The sequence below is a fragment of the Echinops telfairi genome, unplaced genomic scaffold (assembly GCF_000313985.2).
Source record: "Echinops telfairi isolate 266 unplaced genomic scaffold, ASM31398v2 ScPeMD7_7420;HRSCAF=8458, whole genome shotgun sequence".
NCBI lineage: Eukaryota > Metazoa > Chordata > Mammalia > Afrosoricida > Tenrecidae > Echinops > Echinops telfairi.
Window position 1 is genome coordinate 42684076 of NW_022111320.1, and position 12544 is coordinate 42696619.

At 47.5% G+C, this 12544-nt stretch overlaps 1 protein-coding gene across 3 annotated transcripts in view; it reads right to left on the reverse strand.

The window, feature by feature from the left end:
* Nucleotides 1-12544, reverse strand: part of PLCL2 (phospholipase C like 2) — a 200128-nt gene that overhangs the window by 44493 nt on the left and 143091 nt on the right. The window lies entirely within an intron of this gene.

Genomic DNA, 12544 nt, shown 5'->3' on the forward strand with positions numbered 1-12544 from the left:
GGGCTTAAGTGGAGAAAATGTTTTGAGAATGATGAGGGCAATGAATGTACAAATGCGCTTTATACAATTGATGTATGTATGGATTGTGATAAGAGTTGTAGGAGCCCCTAATAAAATGATTTAAAAAAAGAAGAAGCATATTACCCCGACAGAGGAAAAAAAAATTTATTCTGTTTGACAGCATGAAGCATGCCACTGAGGTACAGCAGGGGGCAAATGGTGCATATCAAAAGGGCAGGAGCCCTGGTGATGGTGGCTATGCAGTGGGCTGGTAAGTGCAAGGTCAGCAATACGAAGCCACCAGCTGCTACAAGGGAGAAAGATGGGGTTTTGTACTCCTATAGAGAATTACCGTCTCGGAAAACCCAACAGGGGCGGTTCTACCTGTCCTATTGGGTTGCTATGGGTGGGCTCTTCTGGACTTTAAAGAGTCTGGTGCAGCAAACCAATGCAATGCCTCCTTTGATCTCCTGACAGCTGCTTCCATTATCATTGACTGTGGGTCCAAGCAAGGTGAGATTCTTGACAACTTCAATCTTTTCTCTATCATGATGTTACCTATCTAGTTGTGAGGATTTGGGTCTCCTTTACATTAAGTTGTAATCTGTACGGAAGGCTGCAATCCTTGATCTTCATCAGCAAGTGCTTCAGGTTTTTCTCACTTTCAACCAGCAAGGTTGTGTCATCTGTAGATCCCAGTTGTTAACCTGCGGCCAAGCTCTTCTTGAGATAGTCCAGTTTCTCAGATTTGCTCATCATACAGACCGATTAAGTATCGCGAGAGGGTATAAGGTGGGAGCACACCTGTCCTGACTTTAAACTATGCAATATTCCCTTGTTCTGTTTGTACAACCGCCATGGGAAGGTTCAACATGAGTGCAACGAAGTGTTCTAGAATTCCCTTCTGCTCTGTTCAGTGGGTCCACTTGTAATTCATTTGTACAGAAGATAACTAATTTCTATTTCAATCTCAAATGACTAGAATAAGCAATGGAGATGTGACAAATGAAGTGTGTGCTGAGTGGCATTAAGAGATAAGCCAAAAGGACAACCTGCTTCAGGTGACCTTGTTTCCTCAGTGTACATTACATCGATATGGCAAGATGTGAAGAAGCCACAGATGAGAGCTGGTGGCTTTGTAAGTGCTCTTGGTATTCATGAAAATCCATTCATTCTGTCCACCTCCTTTCAAGGGTATACATGCTTGGCACCGGCTAACAACCGTCTTAGCAGCCTGCCACGTGGGCACGCACAAAGCTTACAGAGGACAAGACGCTTTCCTCCCTACAGTTGTTGCTAATGGCCTTTATATTAGTGTCCTGTTATTAATACCTCCTAAATGTCTCGAGCTCATCCAGGAAAATCTATTCAGCACAGCCTGGAAACCCATTTCATAAATTTAATTCAGAACTCACGCAGATGAAATGAAAGAGGTTTCAACTAAAGGCAAAAGTAAACAAGAACATTCACACTTTATGAAACTGAAAGGAAACCAGAATGCCAGTCCTGAGAATGCTATATTTTGAGAGGCACTCCTCTCAAGTAATTTGGAGCAAATGACTGTGTTTAGATATGGTTATGAGAAGAAATGTCACGGTACTAGATCTTGCTACAGCTCTATAGGCTGCTTCTTGGCTTTGCTTTGGAACTTGTTTATCAATTCCAAACCAAACTCACTGCCATTGAGTCAATGCCAACTCATAGTGACCCTGCCCTGGAGGACAAGGGAGAACTGGCCCTATGCTTTTCCGAGACTGTAACTCTTTGTAGGAGTAGACCACCTCATCTTTCTCCCTCGGAGCTAGCTGGTGGCTCTGAACTGCTGGGCTCCTTGTATATCAACTAAGATACTCTTGATTTGGGACTAAGCTCTGTGATCTGATGTAAGGATCTGGTTTTGGACAATTTACCAGACTTCCTTTTATTCCAGCAATACAGACTTGGGCAAGAATTACAAAAGCAATTCATCAATAATTTTAAGTCCGTGGGTAAAAGAAGTTTAAATAGCAACACAATCTTCCAATACTAGATTCCACCCCACCCCGCCTTTATTTTGAGATAGAAAATTCCTGTCTACCAACCCCTCGACTTGCCAGTCCCCATACATCCCACACAGACTGCTGTTTCAATGTTTCAATGAAGTTGAAGTCTGAGAAAGTGGGCAAGTTGTTATAACAGAGCAGTAGCTTTAACATTAGGGAAGACAACACTGGAGATACAGTGTGGGAATTGTGCCTGATGTGACCCCACTACATTGGGGTGAACCAGGAAAATCAATGGCTGGGGATCAGGTATCAGACATCAAAGACCCAGAACAAACAATCATATCTATGCGAATGAGGGGGAGGGCGGAGTGGAGACCCAAAGCCCATCTGTAGACAGTTGGACATCCCCTTACAAAAGAGTCACAATGCAGAGACGAGCCAGTCAGGGTGTCGCATGGCACCAACAAAACATACAACTTTTCTCTCGTTCTTTAATGCTTCCTCCCCTCCACTATCATGACCCCAATTCTACCTTGCAGATCCAGCTAGACCAGAGCATGTATACTGGTATAGATAAGAACTGGAAACGCAGGGAATGCGGGACAGATAAACCACTCAGGACCAATAATGAGAGTAGGGATACCATGAGGGTAAGGGCAAGGTGGGGGAGAACATGGGAACTGATCACAATGATCGACATACAAGTCCCCCACCCCCCCAAGGAGGATGAAAAATAGAAAAGGTGAAGGGAGACAGTGGTCAGTTTAAGACATGAAAAGAAATTAATAAATTATCAAGGGTTTGGGAGGGAGGGAGGGTGGTGGGAGGAAGGAAAAAAATGAAGAGCTGATACCAAGGGCTCAAGTAGAAAGAAAATGTTTTGAGAAGGATGAGGGCAACATATCGACAAATGTGCTTGACACAATGGATGGATTGTGTTAAGAGCTGTAAGAGCCCCTAATAACATGTTTTTGTTTTTTTTTTAAAGAAGAAGATGGGAACTAATTCAAACCAATGTTGTAACTGTCCCTCTGAGTGGAATGACTTGAGCCGGCAGCCCCGCCAGCTCCTGTCACAGGTAGACTGTCAACCTTGTGCTACTCAGCCCTACAAAACAAGTCAGGTCACTGAGGTCACAGCTGGGGCAGACAATAAGAAGAGTGCAATTCACTCGGGACTGTAAACCTTTGGCACCTACATTCTCGACAGAAGCATCTTTCTGGGTTATCAATGCAGTCTGTTTAACACTTTACAGCCCTTGCTACCAAGAGAATGAAAACTCTGGGTCAAATGCAGGAATACTGGGGCACTAGACTTCTCAACTGAAATTCAAGAGGTTAGCACTTTCTTTCACAAACACTTCCAAGGCCAGGAAAACGTCGCAATGTTGAGCTAATGGAAGAGAAGCCATTTGTGAAGTTGGAAAACACAATTTATAAGTGATCTAGCTGGGTTGGGGTATGAGGGATTTATCACAGTGGGGGTTTTTTGCCCAGCTGGCTGCTATAATTAAATCCAGCCCTCCTTCCCATCTTACAGCAGGGCGATCCTGCAGGAACAGGGAGGGCAGAGGGTGCTGGTGACCTCCCAGAGTCTGAGGTTTGCCATGTCAGTAACAGCTGTGGTCAGCGGCTCTTCCCACAAGGTCACTACAAAAACACTTTCCAAACAACAAACCGTTTCCACAGTAACTTGTTCTGGTTCCCTCATGAAGCCTCACTGCCACTTACACATTTTCACTATGCAAATTATAGGTTTACTTTATTTCAGAAAGAACCTTCATTTCAGAAAGATGGACCTGCCAGAGCAGAACGCACCCCTGCTTGGGTCTTCCTGTAGGCAGGACAGGGGAGGGGCAAGACATACAGCCTTGGATAATAGAGTTAGGCTCTCAGGGAGCATCCACTCATGTTACAGGAAAGCAGGGAATGCGTTTAGAAAATGAGGGCACTGCCAGGCTGGGTAACGAATTCTACATGGGGCAGTGAGGTTTCAATCTGAGCCCTTGGCGATTTGATGCCGAGCAGCGCTGGGAGCCAAGTGGAATTTCAGATCCACAGAGGAGGATGTGAATGAGGATGCAGGAAGGAAGACTTGGAAGGAGGGCAGACACTGGGGACAGGGAAGCAGGCGGGGAGCCGCTGCTACACCAGAGCCCAGAGAGGTGGGGGTGGCAGCGGGCCTGGAAAGGAAAGGGGAGGGAGGATGAAAGACAGAGCCGGCTCAGTGCTGGTTTCTAGTAAAGAAAGGACCAGTGAGGATGTGGAGGGCAAACTGGCTTTATAGCCCACACAACTAATGAGCCTTTCCGCATGGTAAGCTCGCCCAGGATGTGGTGTTTCAGTGTCATTCAAAATCAGTGGAGACTAGGTGTGCGACTCGTAACATGCAGAACCCGAGTAGCTGGTAGGTGTGAGGTGTGGGCATGGGCAGTCCCAGGTCATCGGGCCCACTTATCTCTGTTTGCCTAGTGGTCCTGTGGACAAACTGCGCAAGAAAATGTGAGACGCATATTATGCCTCATCTGTACCTTAATGGGGCAACTGCCGGGAGCGCTGGTGGTGTAGTGGTTGTATTTTGGGCTGCTAACCACAGGTCAGCGGTTCAAAACCACTAGCTGCTCCTCAGGAGAAAGATAGGGCTTCCTACTCCGTCAAAGGGTTACAGTCTCTGAAACCCACAGGGAAGTTTTACCTTGTCCAACAGATTCCCTGAGTCAGAATGGAGTCAATAGCAGTGAGCTAATGTATCAATTGCAATGGAACCAATGTGTATTTTTCAAAGCAAAAAGTATTCTATCCAAAGTGATTATGAAAGTATTACCAGATATTCTATGAAATATTTTAAAAGTAAAGCTTTCTGTTTGCTTTTATTGTGGCATCTAGTCTATTAAACCCAAAACTATGGTTTGGGGTTGCTGTAAGCTTGGTTCAATCATTTCTTGTCTGAGAGCAGATGCCAAATGCTACTCAGATTTAAGCTGGGCTAATAGGCCTAAGGACTAATTCAGGGTCCCTGCCCAGGAAACCCCACCCTCGCCAACTTCTCAGGATGTCCTCCCACCTCATGACGTTCACCTCAGAGTCAGGGCAGTATCTGTGACGAGCCTTGTCTATGAGCCTGAAGCTCTTATAAGCACTCAACTGTCAGACAGAGTCCTGTAAACTAGCATCCCAACTTACCTGAAGTTGAGTTTTTGCTCATCTTACACTTTTTTCATTATCTAAAAATGCCACATGAAGTTAATCTCTATCTGCCACGGTTCGCTCTAAGTTAACATATACCCAGGTTCACACACTTAGGGGAGAGCTGCATTTCTCGGATTAAACTTCAAGTACAGTTTCTGAAAGGAATTAGCATATATGATAAAGGCATTGGGATTACTATACCCAGTGTCAGACACTCACTCCTCACTTAGCTGCCTGGCTAGGTTCTAAAGACCAAAAACTAGTCTGTGACGCAAAATTAGCATTGCGTCACGAGGAGGGCAGAGAAGAGGCTGATGACCCTCGGCTCTGAACTGCCGGGACCCTGGTACACAGTGCTTGCATCCTGGGCCCTACGATGGGGTTGGTGCTTGAGTTGGTGCCTGGTGGCTAGACTACAAGGCCGTTCGGCAGATCTACGGTTTGGGAAACCACTGCAGAGGGGGTCAAGACCATCGGTAGAGGTTGCTGCCCATGCCCCCCCTGAAGCTGCCTGCTCAACAGTGCCAGCCCACAGGCCAAGGAGCATCCCACTGTTAGGCCTGGAATCCAAGCTGAGCGTCTGGAGCCTGCTCAGCAAGAACAGCGTGGAAACCTGGGCCAGGGAAGAGGAGGAAGGGATGGATGGCTTGGGTTTAGCTCGCAGGCCTGGAATTATCCCGCTACCCTTCTCCTGCTGCAGAACTGTCGTCCCCTCAAGGTGCTCGAGTAGACAGGAGCAGCAGCAGTAAACTCCTTCAACCCCACCTCCCCCTGTCATCCCCCAACCCCTCCACTTCACCTACCCGCTGGTCCTGAAGGCCTCCCTCCAAAATTCACCTCCATTCACGATTTTGCACCAAAAGCTGCCGCGTTGACTCCACGGTTGGGTGGGACCAGTAAGGGGCCTGCTGAAAGCCAGCTGCTTCCCGCTTCGAACCAGATAGACAGCGTGGTTCTGCAGCCCAGGAGGAAACCCAGGTTGATGCCCAGGACGGTCAGATACCAGAGTGTTTAACCGCTCTTGCACATGCTAAATGTCGGATAACGAGATTCTGAGTATAGGAAGAGTAGGTCTATAGATTCCCCTGCTGAATCGCTTCCGACACATGCGAGTAGCCATTTGGAAATAGTGTAAAATACACAAAACTAAATGTATCTAGTAGTCACCACAACCACTTCATCGCCAGGGCTCTTGCCTTCTACCCAGTACTGGGGCATCCAGTGCACACTAAACCCCAGACCAAACTCGATGCTAGCTCGTCGGAGCTGACGTTTCCACTTCTGGGCATTTCTGAGCAGCAATTCCAGGGCTGGCCACTAGAAGTCCTTAGTAATACACATTTCTATGGCGGGGAGCAGATGGGAAAGGAACTGAACTAAAACTGGGACTAGGCAGAAGCAACCACCACAGGTGGAGAAGCAAAGAATGAGATGGGGAGAAAATGAATTCAAAGCCACCACCAGACAAAAGGCCCAGAGGCAGGGATTAGAGGACTGCGCGCAACACATGCATTGGAGTGACTCTCTTACCAAACCTGGAGTACAAATCATATAACAATTTTTATTTTACTTTCTGCAGACAACTGAGAAAAGTTGAAAGCCACAACCAACTTTTCATTTGAGAAGAATTCACTCACATTCCTTGATTAGTTGGGATTTAGCATTTACCAGAAATATTCATCTGGCCCCACACATATGTAAACAGAATAAAACTCACTGCCATCAAGTCCCTGCTGACTCACAGTGGGTCTCAGAGACTGTAACTGTTGAGGGGAGTAGAAAGCCCAGTCTTTCTCCCGAGGAGCTGCTAGTGGTTTCGAACTGCCGACCCTGCAGATCACAGCCCAACACGGAACCAGGGCTCCTCTGTAAATAGAATAGGGCTGGAACAGCTCCGGTGTGCAGTCACCTGGGCCAACAGAACAGTCCTTTGAGGAAACCAGGTGTTCTCATTTGTCCTCTTGAAAGACCAGTTATGATGTCAATGTGAAGATTTTATGTCAGTGGGCCTCAACCTTCCTAATGCTGTGCCCCTTTCATACAGTTCCTCATGTTGTGGTGACCCCCAACCATAAAATCATTTTCATTGCTACTTCATCACTGTCATTTTGCTACTGTTATGAATCGGTGGCCTCTGTGAAAGAGTTGTTCGACCCCCAACAGGGTTGCGACCCACAGGTGGAGAACCGCTGTTTTATGTGTTTATTCCACCATAAATGGGTGGCAAATTCACATTTCTAATGAAGTTTAGCCCACATTTTAAGCCTTGTCAGGTGTTTAATCTTATTTCAGAAAGTAAATAGAATGTTGGAAGTTGGAAAGAATTCCAGTTTGGGTCTTGGACTGCTTCTAGTCCTGTACAGGGCCACATTCATTGAGAAACAAAACTTGGGAAGAGTCAAGTGTCAGAACGGAACCTAGGCCACCGTGAGACAAGAGCTTCCCTGTCAATAAGGCCCGGTGCAGTTCCCCCAGCTCCCGTGAGAACTCAGCATGCTTTCTCTGCAGGAAGCACGCCTCCAGTGAGCGCAGAGGTCTTTCAGTCTAATAGCCCTCTTACTTCCCTGCTCTTGGGTGAGCCCTGCACAAGCAAGAGCCTGCTAGGGGAGGGCTTCCCGGGGGGTGGGGGGGTGGGGGGAGGGCCTGCAGGAAGCCGCCTGCAGCATTCTCACGTCAAATAGGCCCCTTTCTTTCACTTGATGCATGCCCTGTGCACCGAGGTTACATCAAGGGCACACACAGAAACCCCATCCTCTCTGAAGTCTTGGTCATGTCAGCCTCTTCACAAGGTGCTTACACAACGCCCTCAGCAGCCTCTCATCCCAGACTGCACAGACCTAAGGGGCACCTTGTGCTCAAAACCCTCTACACAGCAAGAGATGAGGAAGGAATGCGGGTGAGGGGCCCTAACAGCCTCTGGGCAGCTGGGCAGAGTCCAGTCAGGATGCAGCCTCTACCCAGCCCTCGGGCTCTGCTCCAGCCAGTGCCTGGAAAGAGAATGCCAAGGGCCAAGGGCCAAGGTCCAGAGTGTCTCTTACCAGTTTATGGGCAGTGAGCCCTGGGGGTGTGGTCGTTACATGCAGGGCTGAAATCCCAGTGGTGGCCAGTGTGAACCCCCCAGCAGCTCCTCAGGACAAAGACTGAACTTCCTACGGCTGTAAATAGTTAGTCTCAGAAACCCACAGAGGGTTGATATGAGTCAGCATTGACTGGATGGCAGGGAAAGTTCAAAGGTTACATCTTGCTGTCTCCAAAGCACTGGAAAGGATCCTCAGAACTAGAGCCTGACTCATTCTTCTTGGAGAAACAGGGAATCTGAGCTCATTGAAAGAGCACCGGTGGCCCAGCGGTTAAAGCGCTAAGCTGCCAAAGCCTGAAGGTTTGGATGCATCTGTTGCTCTGCGGGAGAAAGACATGGCTGTCGGATCCAATATAGATTTCCAAGGTGAGCAAAAACCCTGTGGGGCAGTTCTACTCTGTCCTGCAGGGTTGCTATCGGCTGGAACCAATTTAATGATAGTGGGTTTGGTTTTATTTATATCAAACCTTTTCTCCTAGGAAGTCAAGGTGATTTAGAAACTTCTACTGAACAGAAGGTGCAGTAAGTCCCCAGGTTACAAACACACGCAGGCAGCCTGCCTGGTTTTGACCACATAGTTCCCGTGTGCCCATGTCTTCCTCTTTCAGAGTGGAAAGACAGGCAGCTCAGTGAGCAAGGTGGTGGAGAGACTTACCTGCTGTTTTTCATTGTGTAAATTTAAAGCTGCTTCTACGCAGTAGAGGACCGCGTTCTCCGTGAGGCAAAGCACATACTAGAATACACACACCGAGAGAGGTTTTAAAGCTTAGAGAGCTGCAGGCTTCTAGCCTTTGAGAACAATGCCAATGATAAAGATGCCCATGGAAAGAGGATGTATTATGTTCTATGCAATTGCCCAGATTTCCTCCTTCAGTCTCACCCCTTTGAGGTGGGGGCATCAGTGCCACTTTACAGAGGACAGGGACTTATCCTCAGTCACAAGAGTAAACACCAGAACAGGGTGTGCCTCATTATCGGGGCTCAAGGTGTTTTACTAGCACTTCCCGAACCCCTCAAAATAAACAAATACACACAGAGAACAAGTAAACAAGAAACCACCCATCTATTTCTTAGGGCACAGGGAGGCTTTCTCATCTTCCAATTTCTACACACACATGGTCTTTGAGTAAGAACCCAGTGGGCTGTGTGAGTGCCCCACGGTACTTAGGACCCCTGCCTTCTGGGAGACATCCCAGGGCAGAGCTTCTGCTGGGCACCCTGAGAAGCAAGTCCAGTTTGCCCTGCGTGTCAGTTCACGGTGGCAGGTGAGACAGAAACATAGACATAGATTCCTCAAGGTCACACTGAGCTCACGGATTGGAGGGGTGTGTGTCAAGGTTTCCTCCCCGAGTAGTCTAGGGGTGTGGCACAGGGCTGACACGGGGTTGTACGAGAGCATCAATTCTGAGCACCCGGTTTGCAGAAGGCTATGGCTAACAACGAAAGCCCAAAATCCACTTGCAGCGTCCCCATGTGGATTAAGCCCCCACTGAATTCCTTCTAACCAGAGATGTGAACAGTCTTGTTCTCAGGCAGAGTGCACTGGAAAAGTGGGTTCCTTCCACCCCATGACCAGTCCAGGGTGGTGCAGTTCTGGCCAGAGACTGCCACACTGGGGTCCCACAGTCATGAGTCATGATCAGAAAGCCTAGGACCAACCTCGTAAGCTCTTCTAAAATGTTATGTGTTCCAATGTTATGTGTTCCAGCCATGGCTCTGTTCCTGCTTCTGTAGTCCCACCCACAGCTGTAATATGTTGATCTGCCCTCAATCATGCTTTTGTGAGTTTCCTTTGACTTCCCCTGTCTTTTTAAGGGTTCTTGAACCTCAGACACCATTATAACATCAGCCAATGGTCTCCCTCATCTAGATGATGTGCCTTTGTCTTATCTTTGTCCTGTTTAAGATTTAATGTTCTCCTTAAATTACAGTTGAGATTTCGGATCTCTTTTGTATCCATGTACAGCAAGAGAGGGAAGACTGCTCTCCGGGTTTCCAGGGCTGCTCTGCTTGGCCCGATGGAAGCCCAGGCCTGCCCCAGTTGTGCAAAAGCCCCACACACTAAAATAGTTCCACCCTGGAGCTTCTTACTGTTACATCATGTAACATACGGATTTATGATCATGCTTTGGAAGCTGTGAAGTACTGTATATACTCGTGTATAAGTCGAGTTTTCAGCACATTTTATTTATTTATTTAAATCATTTTATTAGGGGCTCATGCAACTCTTATCACAATCCATACACACATCAATTGTGTAAAGCGCATTTGGACATTCATTGCCCTCATCATTCTCAAAACATTTCCTTTCCACTTAAGCCCCCAGAATTAGGTCCTCATTTTCCCCCTCCCTCCCCGCTCCCCCCTTCCTCATGAGCCCTTGATAATTTATAAATTGTTATTTTGTCATATCTTGCCCTGTCCGACGTCTCCCTTCACTCACTTTTCGGTTGCCTGTCCCCCAGGGAGGAGGTCACATATAGTTCCTTGTAATCGGTTCCCTCTTTCCAACCCATTCTCCCTTTACCCTCCCAGTATCGCCACTCACTCCACTGGTCCTGTAGGGATCATCTGCCCTGGATTCCCTGTATTTCCAGTTCCTATCTGTACCAGTGTACATCCTCTGTTCTAGGCAGACTTGCATGGTAGAATCCGTGTCATGACAGATTTTAGATTTTAAATGCAGTTTTTCGGTAAAATTAGGTGTCTCGGTTGATATTCGGGTCAGCTTATACTTGAGTATATACGGTACTATCCTTGATATGCTCCTGTCTAGCCAGGGGGAGGGGCTCTCCTCTCTTCCTCCTCCTCTCCCCTGCACTCCTCAACCCAGAGACAGGCTTTCTGGGTACATATAAACCACAAGCAAATTTGGTGGATCTAGGCAGATCCATAATGGTAATGTCATTGAGTTCAAGGTTTACTTTTACACATTCGTCAGAAATAAAGTTTGTGTGTCTGCTCTGTGCCAGGCCTGTGTCTGTGCTGAGAATACAGTGGTGGACAGCAGACTGGGTCTTGGAGCTTATATTTGGCGAGTGGAAGCAAGACGTACCTTAATCAGGGAAACAAATGTGTAGTAATAGATTGGGAGGAGGGTAAGGCAATGGAGATTGTAAAGAAGTGTAGGGTGTGGGCATCTACAGAGGGGCTGCCTGCCTTTTGTAAGTGAAGAGAAAACTGAGGCTGACAGGAAACAGGGGTTAGCAGAGCTGCCTCAGAGCTGCTCACTGACTCCACCCACGTACTTCCCCTTCTCTGCCCAGCCCTTACCGCACCTGACCAAGGGAACGTAGCCCTGCCAAGCAGCAAGATCACTCAATATGTGCAGAGTTAAATCAATCCCTTCTTTCCTTTTTTTTTTTGGTATTAGAACACAAAACTCCATGGACAACTGGTCGGTTGCCACCCTCTTCTTAGCACTACTGAAAATCAGAACACACATTAATGTGCACTGAGCTGGAATCCACTTGATGGCAGAGGGTGTGGGCGGAGTTTACCTCCTCTGGCTCCCAACTCTCGTTTCTCGACGTTGTGGACCACAGTCAGCTCCAGGCTGCAAGGCCTTTTCTCTTCTAAGAGAGGAAGACTCAGGCAAGTACATCTAACAGTCTCCTCCTGCTGAGTTCTCAGGGACCTTGACAAACTACAGCCCACAGGCCACATGCGGCCCACCGCGGACATTTAGCTAGCCTCCCGGGTGTTTTTGCCCCATTTGTTTTTTCACTTCAAAATAAGTTATGTGCAGTGTGCATAGGAATTTGTTCATAGTTTTTCTTTAAACTATAGTCCGGCCCTCCAATGGGTCTGAGGGACAGTGAACTGGCCCCCTGTTTAAAAAGTTTGAGGATCTCTGTTCTTAGGGATTAAAGGTCAACATGCACACAGGAGATATATTCTTTTCCCTAAAAAAAGGACTCTTAAAAACTGTTATTGGGTTAGAAAAAGTGAACCCAGAAACTGGTATATGAAAATACCCTAAGGGCTTTTTCCAATCCCTTCTGTTGTCTGCAGGAGCGGCAAGTGATTTCTGTAAAGGGCTGGAGAGCAGTAACTCTCCCCGGCTTTGGGGGTGTTCCTTTGGGTCGGAGCTGCTCCGCTCCGCTGGTGCGGTAGGACAGTAGTCCCAGATCACAAGCAAGCAAATGCTGGCAGATGTGCACCTGAACTTTACAGTCCCCGACGTCAACTTCTCATAATGTTCATCTTCACAGGTGTTATTCTTCCCCACCCTCAAATCATTTAAAAATGTAACACGACACACCATGCTGGTCACACGAAAACTGGCGGTG